Below are 13,981 nucleotides of genomic sequence, written 5' to 3'. Positions count from 1 at the left end.
ACTTCGCCAAAATAATACTAAGCACGAAGGAAATCCTATGTAATGCTAAATAGCTAAAATTTATTAAAGCAAAACAACCGGGAATGTCGCTCTGACTAACTAAACTTATACCTAGCGAGCGACAGCGTCCATGACGCCTCCGGTAGGCTACGGCTCTTGTAACAAAGATTAATCCTAATAATCACTCAAAAATTTACCAAGAGCCTACATTTATACATAAAAGACATGGTACTCAACTTATCAGAGGCCGACGAAGTAGGAGAAGCCATGAAAAGCAGAATAAATCCAAGATTTGCGAGAAACACAGGAAAAAACACAGAGTTGTTAAGCTACGCAAAAAGGAATGCAGATGGCGCCAGGATTGGCGCCAGGCACGCTTACGAAACGGGAGATAGGGAGCCTTAGGTGCGAATCCCCCTTTTTCTTTCCCGAATTCGTTTCTTGCCAATTGCCCCCTGCGAGACGAAATCTCTGTTCAGGATGCAGATTGCTATGTGGCGTGTCAAGAATACGTCCTCTGATATGTCGCGATATCCCTTTCACGAGGGATATTCGCTCCAGGAGTTAGAATTCTAGTACCTTAAGGTGAATTATCTGGGAATATCGCCGTACTTGTAATCTGGGAATATCACCGTAGTTGTAATATACCTTAGTTAGAATTCTGGTACCTTAAGGTGAATTATCTGGGAATATCGCCGTAGTTGTAATCTGGGAATATCGCCGTAGTTGTAATATACCCTAGGAAGCTACCCTATAGGAACTTCCATCAGGACGACATGGCTTGAGCCCAAAAGTAAATATTAAACACACCTCCAAACAAACCAAGTCCCTCGACTATTATATATCTCAAATCACTCTTCAGACTCGAGCTATCAAGTTAAAAACAGATTATGTCATTTACTACAGACTAGTCTACATAGAAATAAGGTAACCAAAACTCATAGTTCATAACCAATAATGATTATTCACATTTTACTTGGGACGCATTTTAAAACTAGAATCACGTGACTAAACCAATAAGGCAACAGTTTTAGTAAGAAACTAAACCACATTTTACTTAGGACTGAAATTTTAAAACTAGAATCACGTGAATAAACTAATAAGGCGACAGTTTTACTAGGAAACTGAACACTAGACACTCTACACAAATCTCTACCGCTATTTTTCAGTCTTGAGAGCCGTAGAGGATTATGAAAACTTCTGGTGCGGTTTTCTCATTTACCATCTATTAACATCAAATTCTTGATTTTCTCCCAAGTTCTTGTCTAAAGTATTATTTAAGTTATAAAGATTATTTTTTAGCATTATTCTGATATCATCGAAAGAATGATAAAAGTTCTGCCAAGATTACGTGTTACTAGTAGCGAAAGCGACACAATTTGCCCCACCTGTGGTTCCAAGTGCCAACTGTAGTATTAAAAGATCGTTCGTGTGACAACATACCGTTGGAGACAATATTAATTAAAGCTAACCTTCATAGACTAAGCGCTAAAAGATACTCAAACCATTGCAAAAGAAGTTTGCAGTATTGACAAAGCTTACTAGTACGAGAGAAGTAGAACGCCTCATTGAAAAAAAAACTCCATATTATGGTTTCCTTAATTCTGCAAGAAACTCTTGAAATGTTGGTAAAGTACCATTTACAAGATTGATGCAAGTGTTGTGCAATTATGGTCTAGACTGGAGTTTTATACCTTTTATTTGAATAGGAATTTCTAATAGCAAGTAGAGGCTATAACGCAGTTTGCAGAGTAAAGCTAAATAAAGACGTAACGTTATACTGTGGCAGTAATTTGTTCCTATGTAATAAACTTTGCATTAAAATATGTTGAAATAAAGAGTAAAACCCTAATAATATGCAAGACATTAGCTGCCTTTGAATTGACAGTTTAGCCAGGGACTGATATTAATGAGTAATTGTCTGGACAATTAGGTAGTGAATTAGAAGGCTAGAGCATATAGTTAAATCCAAGTTCACTCGATATGAATTAATTGAATTTATACTCGATCAAACACTCAAAAAATGAACAACCCAACAGATTCACAATCAGGTTCACACAAGCAGAGGCAATCTACACCCAACACAGTAGATATTAGATGTAAAACAACAAAGTCTTCTATTCTATCAAGTTTAACTTAACTAATCAACGAAATTAATGTGCATTCACGAATTATACTTACAGCAAATAAAACACCACACAATAGAGAAATATTTGCCTGGGAAAGTTTTCCCCAGCCATGCAGCTGCCTCTTAGTCAGCTACATGTTAACTCGAAGTCGAGCCGGAGAGAACTGACTACCTTGTTTCTGGAGAAGTCAGAAGTAAAGACATGGGCATATTTCTAAGGACAGAATAGGAAGACAATTGCAAAAAACAGCTATAAGAGTTGTATCTTCCTTTTTTCAGCTTTCAAATTCACTTAACCGTCAGTTGCAGTAGTTTCATAGTTATATTCCCAAAATTTTAATATATTCCTATTTTAAACGGATATAAAAAACAGGTGACTAAAAACTGAATATATATGTATATATATATATGTATATATGTATATATATATATATATATATATGTATATATGTATATATATATATATATATATATATATATATATATATATATATATATATATATATATATACATATATATATATATATAATAGGAACAAATCATATTTGAAATTTTACCGTTTTCCTAATCAAACTTTAATAAATCACAAATGATAGTGATTGGTTTTGTTAAATGCGTAGTGAAACATGGAATAAAATATGACTCTATTTTGTTATATATTTTTTGTTCTTTATGATCCCTTTCATTGTAATTATATAAACACACTATTTATCAAACTCATCGTCATCATCTCCTACACCTATTGACGCAAAGGGCCTCGGTTAGATTTCGCCTACCATCTCTATCTTGAGCTTTTAAATCAATGTCTCCATTCATCTTCTCCTACTTCATGCTTCCTAGTCCTCAGCCATGTAGGACTGGGTCTCCCAACTCTTCTAGTGCCTTGTGGAGCCCAGTTGAAAGTTTGGTGAACTAATCTCTCTTGGGGAGAGCAAAGAGCATGCTCATACCATCTCCATCTGCCCCTCACCATGATCTCATACACATATGGCATTCTAGTAATCTCTCTTATAGTTTTGTTTCTAATCCTCTCCTACCATCTAACTACCAACATTCTCCTGAGGACTTTGTTCACAATTCTACAGAATCTGTTTGATATTTCTTCATTGTCATGCAACGACTCATGAACACACCGTAACAACAATCTCAATGAACTGATATATAGCATGATTTTTTATGCAAATTCAGGCGATTTAGTTTCCAGATTTTACTTAACCTAGCCATACTCTGATTTGCTTTTATCAATCTTTCATTAAACACAAATTCTAAAGACCACGTATTAGAGATCAAAGTTGCTAAATATCTAAATGATTCCACATCATTAATCATTTCTCCTTCCAATGAAATTTTATCTTCCCTTGATTCTACCTCATTAATTCTTTCTCTTTAAAATGAAATTTCATCTTCCCTTAATTCCACCTTATTAATCAACCCTCCTTCCAATGATATTTTAACTTCCATTGCATAATCCGTTGTCATTATCTCTGTCTTTCCTCTATTTATCTTGAGCCCAACCTCATGTGATATTTCATGCATTCTGGTAAGGAAGTTTTGCAAGTCCTGTGGTGTTCTGCTAATAAGGAAAGCATTATTAGCATACTCTAGGTCAGGTAATTTCCTGTTACCAATCCAGTCCAATCTTCCTCTGCCATTCCCAACTGTTCTCTGCATCACAAAATCCATGAGGAGCATAAATAACATAGGTGACAACATATTCCCTTGAATTACTTCACTGTTCACTGGAAAGGCATTTGATAGGACTCCACTAATATTAACTTTGCACTTATGTTCATGAACAGACGATCAAATTTACATGTTTAAGAAGAACTCAATAATAACGCAAGACTCCTCAAAATTTTCTGGTGCATACTATCAAAGGTGTTATAGTCCAAAAGTGCCGTCAAAAATGGGTTCGAGAATTTACATATTGCTGTACATGTCTTAAAATGAAAATTGGTCAGTACAACTTGTACCTTTTCTAAATCCTACTTTTTCATCTCTCACCTTTTCATCAATCTGTCTCTAGTCTCTTTAGAGAAGGAGCATACTATATATTTTCATGACAACTGACCAAGTGTGATGCCTCTGTAAACATTGCAATCAGTCATCTCCTCTTTTTGTAATTTTCACCAACACTCCTAGCTCCCATTCATCAGGTTTTGCCTTCATGCCATATTCTACAAAATAATCTTGTAAGTATTCTAGGAGTTGCTTCATTACTCAGAATATTTCCATTCGAGGCATATTCACATAATTCTGTTCATTTTTCTTACCAAAATACCCGCCTCTCTCAGGATTTTTCAAGCAGTTTTTCCCATTGCCAATTTTATTAGTTTGAAAATTTAGTTTTTCATTATTGATAGAGATATTGATTTGTCGTCTTCTCTACTGGTTAGATTTGTTACTCAAATTATGATTAAACGATTCTTGTAGATTTATATTAAAAAGAACACGAAGATACCCTTTTATAAGATACGAGTTAGAAAACCCCTAAGATTTTTTATAAGACAGAAAAGTTTAGTGAATGAGTTTGGAATAAACAAAACTTTTAAATATTTATTAACGGTATTTCATAAGATGTGGTACCTTAATGTTAATAGTGGCACGTGGCCGGAAAGCACGCTTCTTTGCAATTTGAATAATTCAGTAATGCTTTTCCATCAGAAATCATTTATACTATTGGTGTCTACTTTTTTTTTGCCCGCCAATCTTTGCCAGCTGAACGAGCAGAGATTTTGGGCTACACTCCATCTGGTATCATTGTTGTTGCCAGATCCCTGCCTGTGGTTTTCCCACTTAAGTCATTAATCCTCGTTCTCATTACCCAATGAAATCTGCTAACACTGTTCGTCCCTCGGGCTTACTCTTGTGTGGATAGGCCTTTACCAATTAAGCCGTTTAAGGAGGGCAATCAAAGGTGTAGATGACGTCATAGACTGCTCGATCTGGTAACTGAAGCCCTGTCCACACGATCGAGCATGCCCGACGGGCAAACAGTGATAGCAGGCCACAATAGTTTGTGAAAATGATTGTTGACGTCAGAAGCTGGAAAACTAAGGGCACGGATCTGGCAACACAGGCCAGATCCCTGCCTGGTTTTCCCGCTTCTGACATCATTAACCCTCTTTCTTAGTAACTTTTGTGGTCTCTTATCACTGTTTGCCCGTCTGGTATGCTCGATCGTGTGGACAGGGCTTAAGTAAGAATTCCAGTCAAATCCGTGTGACCGCCCTGAATTTGTCCCTCAAATGTTAAGAGCCTCAAATTTCAGACCAAGACAAAGGACCCATAGATATACCCAATTATATAAAACTTAAAAAAACTTACTACCATGCAGATGGTACTCAAGGAAAATGCCAAGTAAACAGGTTAATGTTAACCAAATAAGATTTCCCTTCAGGAATCATATGCCTGAAAGTTTCCTTCCTTGCTATAACTACAGAACTGGAGACAGTTTGCTCTTATTGAAATGCTTTAGTAAAAGGTCTCCACCAGGGACTCCCCAGTTGAACAATCAAACCCTTTCCCAAGCAATTTGGACCCACGTTCCAGGTGACAATCTCTATTGTCTGCTTAATTACGGTTTTTCTCAACATAAGTGCTCCAAGATTAAGAAAAACTTTTGAAGCCCCTACCGCACAGGCTGCAAATACAGGGCGGGCACTCCTGATTTGCCCATTATTCTATTGCTTTGAAACACTTACCAGATCAAACCGTTTCAGGCTGAAAGTAGACAATCGAGCGAACTCGTGACTTTGCCAGGCCATACGTCAAGCAGAGAGCAAAGAACCCTTCGAAGGTTTCCCCAGAGCTTCATCTACACTCCTCGTAACCCATACTACAAAACTGTTTAGGTGACTGCCCGCCTTGCATTTGCCATCTTATGGAAGGAGACTATCCAAATTAAATTACAATAATATCTTTACATTCCGATAAATTAAGATCTTAATATAGAGCTAAGCAAAATTGCTTTTTATTGCTAAAGATACAAGAGTGGTAATCAGCTGGTTATTACTGCAGCCCAAACTATTTTCATTGGATTCAAAATGAAATTAGAGTTCAAAAGCCTTAAATTATTATATAAAAGTCGAAAGGTTTTTAACAACCGGTTCCGGGTGTATTTCCACAACATATTCAGGTGCCATTGAATGCATGAAACTTAAAATTTGGATAAATTAAGATTTTTTTTTGTCCCCTGACTTTTTTTTCCAAGACTACTCCAAATTACATTAAAATTAGATTTTTTTTTGTCCCGTGGCTTTTTTTCAAGACTACTCCAAATTACATTAAAATATTTATTACTCCCAAACTTACGAAAAGTTTGGTAATGTTTCCGTATAGTTTGGGGCCGAGAAGTCATGAAAGATATCCAAACGGAGCTGTAGTTTCCGTACTAACACATTTGAGAGTAGTAGACTGCTAAAATTTTAGAATATCTATACTTTAACCTCAGGGAGACATCGATCTTTGGGCCATTATACACACAAGGAATCACAATACTAGTAAGTGGTTAGTTTTTTTTTTATTTGACTTCACTTATTTATAAAAATATTTATGAGCTCCTGAAAGTTTACAATAAAAGTCCTAGTAAATCTTGTTTAAAGACATACTTTTTTTCTTACCTAATATACATTGTAAATCAGACTAAAGTCCTGTCCACACGATCGAGCATGCACGACGGGAAAACAGTGATACCAGGGCACAATTGTTGGTAAAAATTAGGGTTGATGAAGTCAGAAGCAGTTAAAGTAAAGGCAGTGATCTGACAACAATGTATAATGCCAGATCCCCGTCTGAGTTTCCCCGCTTCTGACATCATTAACCCTCATTCTTACTAACTACTGTGGTCTGGTATCACTGTTTGCCCGTCGGGCATGCTCGATTGTGTGGACAAGGCTCAGGCCTCCTACTAGTTTAAACTTTCGGATTAGCCAGGTCTCATGCCATATTCTGGAAACATACTCTAACCTAGAATTACTAGTCATGATATCCAATACATTGGATATGGTGCAAAGCCTCCTACTAGTTTCAACTTTCGGAACAGCAGAGTTTGTCATCACTTGCGCCTTGTCTCTAATTTAGACTTACATAATTAACATCCAATGATTTGGATGTGATGCAAAGCTTCCTACTAGTTTCAAACTTTCGGACTAGCTAAGCCTGGTGTTACAATTCTCCTACCTAGAATTACAACACAGATCTTTATTAGGTGACAGGTTAATGAAGATTAACGTTACATCTTCCACAAAGCTTTCTGAATAATCACCAATCGAAGATATATAAAGTTTAAAATATATTGTGCAGTTAAAAGAGCAAAATTACTATCAAAATACCTATAAACTAAATTTCGACAAAAAAAAAAAAAAAAAAAAAATCTGTTAAAACTGATTCTTTACACAGGGGGTAAGGGAAAGTTTCATCATAATACCAAAAGGGTCTCAAGAAGGCTAATACTGCTGCGCAGATTTATATAAGCCTTAGAGAGATCAAAATTTATATATGAAAGCTACGCGAATTTATAAAAAATTAAGGAGACATTATAATGCACGTAATACTGTCGTAGATATTAAATTTGAATAACTTATTGGAACCATTATATTAAGTAAATAGAAAAATTTATGCAACAGAAACAATGACATTAAACATTGAACAAACATTACATCCAGAAGGCCCAGTGCAGAAAGAGAAATATACAAAACTTCTAAATTTGAACAAAAATTAACTGGTTTCCGTAATCGCCCAGTTTTAAAATTTACGCCAAAAAATTTATACAAAGACTAACTTTAACCAGTCACTATTCAGTAGCTCATTCATTCAGGTTTTCTCATTACTAGCAGGGGTAACCGAGAACCTGAACAGTGTTAGAAAGTCCTACCTTGAACCCTAACTTCATCCTTAGTCCTAAAAATGTTGCAAAATCTTAAAATTTAAATTGGTAAAGAAATTTCGCATGCACCATCTCGCACTCAAACTGAAATTTATACATTCAAAGATTTTGCAATGAACTAACCTAAACCTTACATAAACCCCGTACAAACATTTAACTGTATTATTGTGGAGTCTCCAAGAACCCTGCGCTAAAAGTAACAGGCAGGGTTGCAATGTTCCCGAAGTAAGGATGCATGTATTTAAGAGAGCCTGCCAATCTTTTAAACCTTGCAGCCTTTCAGTTCTTTGAAGTCTAGAAGAACACTTCTGTGCATTTGTTGGAAGAATCTGCTACCAATACTCTGTTGAACAAAGTCTGGACCTGAAAAAAGATAGGTTGTAGTGAAAGGTCATAAATCAACCCGTTAATTACCAATTGAAATACTTTAAATTAAGCGATTTACTTCAAACATTACATGGAAGTAATTTCCTATTAAAAGTAAATCACCATATGTCAATAAGCGAAATTTTTCCATTATACCGAAAATTGCACAAGTTTAATATGCTAAAATTCTAATTATCAATATAGAATGTTTAAACAAATACCAGTAATAGTAGTAGGCATGTAACAATATTTTGGGCTACCAAATATCTAATAAAGGATGCATCCAAGAGCTTTTCAGTTTTAGGCTTCAAATAGTCTAAACGGCAAATCTATAAAACAGCTCCGCCAGCAAGTTATGAAATTTATGTGCTTTCATTGAAAAGATGAAGTCACAGATTCAGTTGAATATATAAATGAAAACCAGCGCTAGGTCTAAATGGTGTAAAAATAAGTATTAAACCCACCTCCAACCAAACCAAGTCCCTCGACTACTATATCTCTCAAATTAATCTTCAGACTCGAGCTATCAAGTTAAAAACATATTATGTCATTACTACAGACTAGTCTACATAGAAATAAGGTCACCAAAAGTAATCGTTCATAACAAATAATGATTATACACATTTTACTTGGGACGCATTTTAAAACTAGAATCACGTGACTAAACCAATAAGGCAATAGTTTCACTAATACACCGAACTAAATTTTACTTAGGACTGGCATTTTAAAACTAAATCCCGTGAATAAACCAATAAGGCGACAGTTTTACTAGGAAACTGAACACTTCTGACACTGCACCCAAATCTCTACCACTATTTTTAAGTCGTGAGAGCCGTAGAGGATTATGAAACGTCTGGTGCGGTTTCTCATTTACTATCTACCGACATCAAAGTCTGGATTTTCTCCCAAGTTCTTGTCTAAAGTATTATTTAAATTATAAAGATTTTTTTATCATTCTGATATCATCGAAAGAATGATAAAGTACTGTCAAGATTACGGAGTTACTAGCAGCGAAAGTGACACTATTTGTCCCACCTGTGGTTCCAAGTGCCTAAATTTCTATTAAAAAAGCATTTCGGTGTGACAAAAATCAAGATTCATTAAAAAACTAATGAAAATGGTGTACTTTTAATAGAAGCGGAGCTATTTTAATAGATTTACCGTCCCAATAATAGGAAGCTCACCTACATACCGTTTTGGACAAAATTGATGATCAAAGCTAACTTTTAGAGACTAAGCACTAAAAGATACTTATTATAATCTTCTGCAAAAGAATTTTGCAATATTGAAAAGCTTACTAGTACGAGATCCGTAGAAAGACTCATGGAATAAAACTATTTCACGCCTTATTAGGGAGTCTCTAATTGTGCCAGAAAACCCTTGAATTAATGGTCAAGTACATATACATAATTGATGAAAGTGTTTAACAGTGCAATCGTCAAGACTAGAGTTTAATAATTTATTATTTGCATAAATATTTAAATGGCATGTAGATTCTATACTGCAGTTTACAGAGTAACGCTAAACAGTCCCGCAACATTATACTATAACAGTAGTTTGATCTTATGTAATAAATTTTGCATTATAACAATTTGAAATAGAAAGCAAGACCCTAGAAATAAGTAAAATATAAAAGCCGCATTAAGACTAATTTAGTATATGAACACTACAGCTCTGTTGGTATTTAACTATTTTTCTCCAAGACTAGATTAAGGAATAATCAGTTTAGCTTTCTGAGAAGGTTAGAAAGCTACATCGTATAGTCAAGTCAAAAAGTTAACTCAATATGAATTAATTGCACTTATAATCAATCAGGCTCAAAAAATGAGCCACCAAGCAGATCAACGATTCACATCTAGATTCACACAACCCGACACAATCAATACAAAACTGTAAATATTATATGTAAATCAAACACTACGGTCCGTTAATTTATCAAGTCTAACCTAACTAATCAATGAAGTTATCAATGTGTATTCACGAAATATACTTACAGCAAATAGAACACCACACAATAGAGGAATATTTGCATGGGAAAGTTTTCCCCTGCCATGCAGCCGACTCTTAGTCAGCTACATGTTAACTCGAAGTCGAGTCGGGGAGAACTGACTACCTCTTTTCAGGAGAAATCAGAGGTAAAGATGTTGACAAATTTCCAAGGACAAAATAGAAGACAATAGTCCAAAACAGCTATAACAGTTGTATCTTAATTTTCATCTTTCAAAATCACTTAACCACTAGTTGCAGCCGTTTCATTGTTATATTTTCTGAATGTTATTATATTAATATTTTGAATATATGAGTAAAACAGTGACCCAAAATGAAAAAAAAGAGATATAAACAAAATATCAAAAGAGTCCTATTTGAAATTTTATCATTTTCCAAATCAAACTTGAATGATTCACAAATAATATTGATCGGTATGTTAAATGCGTATTGAAACATGAATTTAAATATAATTCTATATTGCTATATATATTCTAGCTCTTTATAATCCCTTTTATTGTAATTATATAGACACACTATTTATAAATATCATCGCCATCATCTCCCATGCCTATTGACCCAAAGGGCCTTGGTTAGATTTCGCCTACCATCTCTATCTTGAGCTTTTAAATCAATACGTCTCCATTCATCTTCTACATCATGCTTCATAGTCTTCAACCGTGTAGGACTGGGTCTCCCAACTCTTCTAGTGTCGTGTGGAGCCCAGCTCAACTTTTGGTGAACTAATCTCTATTGGGGAGTGTGGAGAGCATGCTCAAACCATCTACATCTGCCCCTCACCATGATCTCATACACATATGACATTCGAATAATCTCTTATAGTTTCCTTTCTAATCCTCTCCTACCATCTACCTACCAATATTCTCCTGAGGACTTTGCTCTCACATCTACAAAATTTGTTGAATATTGTTTCATTGTCATACCACGACTCATGTCCACACAGTAACAACGATCTCAATAAACTGATATATAGCATGATTTTTTTATGTAATTTCAGGTGATTTAATTTCCAGAATTTACTTAACCTAGCCATAGTCTGTTTTGCTTTTATCAATCTTTCATTCAATACAAATTCTGAAGACCACGTATTAGAGATCAGAGTTCCTAAATATCTAAATGATTCCACCTCATTAATCATTTCTCCTTCAAATGATATTTGATATTCCCTTAATTCCACCTCATCAATCATCTCTTCTTCCAATGATATTTCATCTTTCATTGCATAATCCGTTGTCATTATCTCTGTCTTTCCTCTATTTATCTTCAGCCCAACCTTATGTGATATTTCATGCATTCCGGTAAGGAAATTTTCCAAGTCTTGTAGTGTTCTGCTAATAAGGAAAGCAGTATTAGCATACTCTAGGTCAGCTAATTTCCTGTTACCAATCCAGTCCAATCTTCCTCTGCCATTCCCAACTGTTCTCTGCATTACAAAATCCTTGAGAAACATAAACAACATAGGTGACAACGTATTCCCCTGAAGTACTTCACTGTTCACTAGTGTCATTCGATAGGACTCCACTAACATTAACTTTGCACGCGTTATACTCATAAACAGACGATCAAAATTTACATGTTTAAGAGGAACTCCATAATAACGCAAGACTCCAAATTGTCTGGTGCATACTATCAAAGGCTTTTTCATAGTCTAAGAGTGTCATAAAAAACGTATTCTTTAATTTATACAATGCTGTACATGTCTTAAAATGAATATTGGTCAGTACAACTTGTACCTTTTCTAAATCCTGCTTGTTCATCTCTCAGCTTTTCATCAATCTTTCTCTTCAGTCTCTTTAGACGGAGCTTACTATATATTTTCATGACAAATGACGAAGTGTGATTCCTCCGTAAACATTGCAATCAGTCGGACCTCGCCTCTTTTTTGCCATTTTCACCAACATTCCTAGCTCCCATTCATCAATTCATCAGGTTTTGCCTCAACGCCATATTCTATAAAATAATCTTGTAAGTATTCTGGGAGTTGCTTCATTACTCAGAATATTTCCATTAGAGGCATATTCATATAATTCTGCTCAATTTTCTTACCAAAATACCCGCCTCTCTCTCTCTCTCTCTCTCTCTCTCTCTCTCTCTCTCTCTCTCTCTCTCTCTCTCGAGAAAATTTTAGTTAGAAAATTTAGTTTTTCCATTATTGATATATATTAATTTGGCTTCTTCTCTGCTGATTAGATTTGTTACTCAAATTATGATTAAACGATTTTTGTAGATTTAATTAAAAAGAACATGAATGTACCCTTTTTTGGGATAAGCGTTACAAAACAAGAATTTTTATAAGATTTTATATAACAGACAGAAAAGTTTAGTGAATGAATTTGGATGAAATAAAAGTTTTTAATATTAAATCAACGGTATTTCATAAAATATGGTACGTTAATATCTGTAAAGTGGCACGTGGCCGGAAAGCACGTTTCTTTGCGATTTGAATACTTCAGTAATGATTTTCCATTGGAAATCATATATATACTATTAGTGTGTGCTGTGTTTTATTTGCCCGCCAATCTTTGGCAGCTGAACGAGCAGAGATTTTGGGCTACACTCCATCTGGTTGCACTGTTCTTGCCAGATCCCTGCCTGTGGTTTTCCCACTTATGTCATTAATCCTCGTTCTCATTACCCAATGAGATCTGGTATCACTGTCCCTCGGGCTAACTCAATAGTGTGGATAGGCCTTTACTAATTGTGTGGTATATGGTGAGTGATCAAGGGTGTAGATGACGTCATAGACTGCTCGATCTGGTAACTTTGAATTCCAGTCAAATCTGAGTGACCGCCCTGAATTTGCCCCTCTGGTGGAAGATGCTCAAATTTCAGACAAACAAATGACCCAAAGATATACCCAATAATATAAAACTTATAAATTAAAAACTTACTATCATGCATATGGTATTAAAGAAAAATGCCAAGTAAACAGGCTAATGTTAACGATGTAAGATTTTACTTCTGGAATCATATGCTTCAAAGTTTGCTTCCTTGCTATAACTACAGAAACTGGTGAGAGTGTTTGCTCTATTAAGAAGTCTCCACCAGGGACTACCCAGTTCAGCAAGCACTTTTTCAAATTGATTTGGATCCACGCTCCAGGCGACTATCTCCCATTCTTAACATATCTGCATTAAGATTTAGAGATTTTTAAGCCCCTTCCACACAAGGTGCATTTGCATGGCAGGCACTCTTGGTTTGCCCATTATTCTTTCGCTTTGAAACTGTGTTTCAGATCAAACTTTCAGGCTGGAAGTAAACAATCAAGCAAACTCATCTTTACCATGCCAGATGTCGAGCAGAGAGCAAAGTACCATTCGATGGTTTGCTCAAGAGTTTCATGTCTATGGCTTAATCTACACTTGTAACCCCATACAACAAAATTGGTTAGTGACTACCCGCCTTGCATTGGCCCTCGTATGGAAAGAGACTATCCAAATGAAATTACATAGTTACATTCCAATAAATTAAGATATTTATATAGGTAAGCAAAATTGCTTTTTATTGCTAAAGATACTCTATTCAAGTGGTAATAAGCTGGTTATTACTGCAGCCCAAAATACTTTTTGGATTTAATATATAATTTAGGAGT

The 13,981-nt window shown here is 35.3% G+C and overlaps 1 long non-coding RNA gene across 2 annotated transcripts in view; it reads right to left on the bottom strand.

Annotated features, from left to right (window-relative positions):
• Positions 1-10,497, bottom strand: part of LOC137652438 (uncharacterized) — a 57,845-nt gene extending 47,348 nt beyond the window's left edge. Inside the window, exon 1 of one of the 2 annotated variants that reach the window (XR_011046282.1) lies at positions 10,377-10,497. This is a non-coding gene — a long non-coding RNA (uncharacterized lncRNA). Of the gene's footprint in view, positions 1-2,181; positions 2,250-10,376 lie in introns of those variants that run through there. The other variant, XR_011046285.1, reaches the window with a different exon arrangement.
• Between the last annotated feature and the right edge of the window lie 3,484 nt (positions 10,498-13,981).

This window comes from Palaemon carinicauda, chromosome 13, assembly GCF_036898095.1.
Source record: "Palaemon carinicauda isolate YSFRI2023 chromosome 13, ASM3689809v2, whole genome shotgun sequence".
NCBI lineage: Eukaryota > Metazoa > Arthropoda > Malacostraca > Decapoda > Palaemonidae > Palaemon > Palaemon carinicauda.
The sequence above is the reverse complement of the archived record's forward strand: the minus strand, read 5'-3'. Positions and strand labels throughout refer to the sequence as shown.